Consider the following 6,000-nt stretch of genomic DNA (forward strand, 5'->3'; position numbering starts at 1 on the left):
ACAAGTCATCAAATTATCATAATCATGTTTCTACACAGTGGAACATTCTTCAACGGATAAGCATAACATTATCTATGCAATATCCCACAAAATAAATCCAAAACAAATAGATAGAGTTATAATCAAGACTCTATACTAGCGTTTCCCCCAGTGTTACAATATCAGAGCATGACACCGACTCGAACTAAAATCACGGATAAACTCTACTAGTCATCCTCACCGAGCGCTAATGCCGCTACTCCTCAAATCTGAAAAATGTCAACAAGTAAAGGTGGGTCTCATTCATAATTAATCAATGTTATGCATTCATAAGCAACAAACATCATAATATATCATTCACCCAATTTGTCATATATTCAGGTTTCAACCATCATTCATCAACCCCAACAATTACACACCAAACATAACAATGAAATCACTTCAATCATGTTATGACAACAATCCATATGACCAACTGACACTATGCATGTGGTACCAATAAACCGTGGAAATAATCCACCTGACCGATCTAAACCTCATCGAGATACAGTCCAACCGATACAAATTCTACACAATGGGAGTTATGTCCACCATTGATCCAAATCATCACCGAGATCCATCACTGAATGCATATGAATGAATGCACACATATAACATACTTAAAACATCACCGATCCGATGATCCACATCGTCTCACATAACTCAACATAGTTATCCTCAACAAATATGTACATGTATCATGCCTCATTAAAAACAAATCAATCATCATCATACAATCAAAACAATCACCACATGATCACGTTATACACAAATTACCAACATTATAAGCATGTTGTTACAACATCTCCACTGGATCCAAATGAACAATATCATCACTAATAACTCACCAAGGCAACACCGAATGAGGTATCAACACCATCCATAATTATATCACACATAATCATGTCCACCATTTACACAGTCATTATGATAACCATAACAATAACCACCACTCATCATTATACCGAAACATTGCCATATTCACACATTCACACGTATGCACAATATTTCATGTCACAAGCAATTAAATTGAGTTTTAGAAATAAAGCCGGCCACTACCCATACTTCTATTTTATATTATAAAACATTTAATTAGCTTTGCAACGCCTAAAATGGCACATAAAAAGAGTACACGGATCAAAAGATACGCAATTTCTAAGTTTGGAAAAATTTCTGCCCAGCAGGGTCCGCTCAACGGACCACCAGCGACGTGAGGCATAAGCGAACTATGTTGGGACCTCCGCTATACTGGGAGGAATTTGAAATACTTCTCCTTAACGCAACAGAATTAAAGCCTTTCAAATGATTATTGGTTGAATTCTTTGGAGAACAGGTACAAGTAAAATGATACATCACCTTGAAGGTCACTTTTGGAGAGCATGATCAAGCCAAAAAAAATAAAGGGTTAGGTATTTGTTTATTGACACCCTTTCTTCCTAAAATATGATTATAGGGTGACATAATTTTAACTAGATGGGCGCCATGTTGTCCATTATGTATTTATGCATGAAGTACATGCTCCTTAATGGATGAGTGGGAGTTATCCAAAGAGATCAAGAGATCGCTAGGAAATATTATGCAGAGAGTCTCAAGTTGAAAAGAGTATGCACTCCATGTAAGAGAGCAAGGAGAATAGTCTCAAGAATAAAGCCACTAGAAGAATCCTGTAAGGACAAGGAGGTTTCCCTTCCAACCGTTAAGGAGATTGAAGATTGAAGGTCTAGAGGAAATATCCTTTGTAGACATCGGCATAACAATTGTTTATTTATTTTATTTATTATTGTTTTTATATTTTGTTGTCTATTTTTATAGGTGACAATTTCATATTTGTTGTTCGTAAGGACACATTATTTCATGGGGTGCACTATTTTCCCTCTGCACTTTTTGCACGTGGAAAAGGTTTTTAATGAGGCACCTCGTTTTATTATTTTAGACAATCCATATTTGTTGGATATTTCTTTCTTTGCAATAAAACTAAAATCTCAAGAAAAGATCACCAATACAGGAGATCAAAATTAATGGATCCTTAAGTGGTTTCCTTGTTTCCCATAGAGGTAATCAAAATTGTTGGATCCTTAAGTAAAAACCTTTTCACCCATAGAGGCAATCAAAATCGATGGATATTTATATGGGATCCTTGCCACCCTAAGCAAAATTGTTGGAGCCTTAAGTGGCATCCTTTCCCCCAATAGAGGCGATCAAAGCCGCTGGATCCTTAAGTGGGATCCTTGCTGCCCGTAGAGGCGATCAAAACTGCTTAATCCTATGGGATCCTTACCTCCCATTGAGGAGATCAAAATCATTGGATCTTTAAGTGGGATTCTTGCCACCCACAGAGGCGATCAAATTTGCTGGATCATTAAGTGGGATCCTTATCGCATGTAGAGACGATCAAAATCGTTGGATCCTTAAGTGGGAGCCATGCCGCCTATAGAGGCTATCAAAGCCGGTATATCCTTAAGTGGGATCCTTACCGCCCATAGAGATGATCAAAATCGTCGGATCCTTCAATGAGATCCTTGCCGCCCATAGAGGAAATCGGTTCGTTGGATCCTTAAGTAGGACCCTTGCCTCCAACAAAGGCAATCAAAATGTAAAAAATGAGATCCTTGTTAAGTCTCATTGTAGTTCTTAACAGCAGTAAAATTATTGCAAGATGAGCAAGGATAAAAGACACCCTTAGCCAACGACTAAAGGGCTAATCACACAAAAATAACTATGGAGGAGGATAACAAAAAAGGCAGTTAACATAAAAAGGGCCCTCAAGAGGCACCACTATTTATTACAATTACAAAATTCCCATGTGAAATTCTGGTGCTTCAAAATTAAGATGTTGAATCTTGTGTTGAGACATCTTTTCTTATAAGAACACATAAACAAAATAAACATAATGTTTGAACAAAGCTGGAAAGCAATGGAACACTCATAATTGTTAACCCAGTTCTGAAGGATAGAAAAACACTTAGAAAGGGGGGGTTTGAATAAGTGTAGCTTTAAAAACTTGACAGATAAAAATAAATTGCACAGTTATTTTTATCCTGGTTCGTTGTTAACTAAACTACTCCAGTCCACCCCCGCAGAGATGATTTACCTCAACTGAGGATTTAATCCACTAATCGCACGGATTACAATGGTTCTCCACTTAGTCAGCAACTAAGTCTTCCAGAGTCTTCTGATCACACACTGATCACTCCAGGAACAACTGCTTAGATACCCTCTAAGACTTTTCTAGAGTATACTGATCCACACGATCACTCTAGTTACAACCTGCTTAGATAACTTCTAAGACTTCCTAGAGTATTCTGATCCACACGATCACTCTAGTTCCTTACAACTTAATGTAATCAATTCTAAGAGTATTACAATTGCTTCTTAAAAGCTATAATCACAAACTGTGATATTTCTCTTAACGTTTAAGCTTAATCTCACTAATATATTACAACAGCAATGTAGTGAGCTTTGATGAAGATGAAGATTCTGAGCTTTGAGTAGAACAGAGTTTCAGCAAGTTAATACGAGTTGTTTTTGTGCAGAATCGTTAACCTTGCTTCTCATCAGAACTTCATATTTATAGGCGTTGGAGAAGATGACCGTTGGGTGCATTTAATGCTTTGCGTGTTCCGTACAGCATCGCATTTAATGTTATACGCTTTTGTCAACTACATCGAGCCTTGTTCACGCTGTGTCTACTGACGTTGCCTAGAGTAGCTTTTAACGTTCCTTTTGTCAGTCAGCGTAGCTTGCCACTTGTACTTCCTTCTGATCTGATGTTTGTGAATACAACGTTTGAATATCATCAGAGTCAAACAGCTTGGTGCATAGCATCTTCTGATCTTCTGACCTTGAAGTGCTTCTGAGCGTGATACCATCAGAACTTCAGTGCTTCTGATCTCATGTTCTTCTGATGCTTCCATAGACCCATGTTCTGATTCTGCTTCGACCATCTTCTGATGTCTTGCCAGACCATGTTCTGATGTTGCATGCTGAACCCTTTGAGACAAAGCTTCTGAGCGCTGAATTATGCATACTCTTTATATATTTCCTGAAAAGGAAATTGCATTGTATTAGAGTACCATATTATCTTAAGCAAAATTCATATTATTGTTATCATCAAAACTAAGATAATTGATCAGAACAAATCTTGTTCTAACAATCTCCCCCTTTTTGATGATGACAAAAACATATATAAATGATATGAATTTGCGATCAGAAAGAGCAGACGGCAAAAGACAAATTACACAGCTATAGCATAAGCATATGACTATGTCTCCCCCTGAGATTAACAATCTCCCCCTGAGATAAATAATCTCCCCCTGAAATAAATACTCGAAGAACTTTAATAAAAGACTTCCCTGATTATTTCAGTAGAGACGATCACATAAGCTTCTGTCTTTAGAGAATTCATAGCTTCTGACTTCTGCTTCCATTGGACAGCTTCAGAACTAGAATTTCTTTAGATCCCTAGAACACTCACAGCTTCTGATTCCTGCTTCCATCTAGGACAGCTTCAGAACTTGAATTTCTTTGATCTTCAGAACATTCACAGCTTCTGATTTCTGCTTCCATTTAGGACAGCTTCAGAAATTGAATTTCTTTGATCTTCAGAACATTCACAGCTTCTGATTTCTGCTTCCATTTAGGACAACTTCAGAACTTGAGTTTTCTGGATCTTTAGAACATTCACAGCTTCTGATTTCTGCTTCCCTCGGATAGCTTCAGAGCTTTGAATTTCTACCAACATCACTTCATGCTAGATTTGTATCAGAACATTGTTGAATGTACCAGAGCATCATCAGAGCATCTCTACATCCTGAAATGTTACAGAACAAAAACTAAAAGATAAAAGTCAGCATGAACGAGTCAGAACATAAAATGTATATTAGAACACATGATATGTATCAGAGCCATATAGGCTAAAATAATGTATCAGAGCAAATAGAATTTTGACAAAGCAAATAGACAAATATGGATCAAATTCTATTATCAGTGCTTCTGATTCATTCTTCTTTCTTGCTTCTGAAGCTTGACAGCACTCAGCTTGCTTCAGTTTCCATGAGCTTATTCTTTTTACAGAATAACACTTCTTATGGTTTTGCTTCTAGTGTTTGCTTTGAAGATTCTCTTTACTTCTTTATACCTGCAAAACACTTAAACCATATAGAACTTGCAGTTCTTGTTAGAAAATGTGTGGGAGCTTTACCCAGCAACTGATAGATTAATCAAATCATTTATCATTTATCTTTCTCCCCCTTTTTGTCATAACATCAAAAAAGCAAAAAAGATTCAGAGACAAACAAAACGAAACACACAGAGGAAGAAGATGATTTCATTGAAGTTCAAACAGCAGGTACAGAAGTACATGAAGATAAGTAAGATCAGATGCACAAAGACAGATGCAATGAAAAGAAAGAAACAACACAGACTCAATCTAAGATGGCCCTAGCCTTGACAAGATCTTGGCCAGCATCTCTTGAACCTCATTGTTGTGTCCTTCTTGCCTCACCATGAAAGCTCTATACTCATCATTGAGTGAGCTTTGCTCATCCTGTCTCCTCTGAATTTCTTCCAGAGTCCTTGCAAGACGAGAAGATTCATCAGAAGAAGCTTCACAGCTTCTATCCACAGGGATGACATGTTGATCTGCAGCTTCCATAGATAGATCATTTGCAGGGATTTCCTCAACAGGATCTGATTCAGCAACATGATCTTCAGCATCTGCTTCTTGCATAGAAGCATCTCCATATTCTGCAGCAGGAATTTCCGAGTCTCCATTCTCAAGTGCCTGAAGAATGGCAGCTAGATTCCTTGGAGCAGAAGGACCTTCAACTTCTGGTGGGTCAACAACTTCTGGAATGACCAAGCTTGGGTCTTTCTCAGAAGGGTTTTCCCTCAGATAGTCAAAGAGAGTCTTGAAGTCTCCGAGAAGAACAGGATAATCAGGAATCCAGATAACAATATCCCTGCATGGATTTGCTTCCATTT

The sequence above is a fragment of the Vicia villosa genome, linkage group LG2 (assembly GCF_029867415.1).
Source record: "Vicia villosa cultivar HV-30 ecotype Madison, WI linkage group LG2, Vvil1.0, whole genome shotgun sequence".
NCBI lineage: Eukaryota > Viridiplantae > Streptophyta > Magnoliopsida > Fabales > Fabaceae > Vicia > Vicia villosa.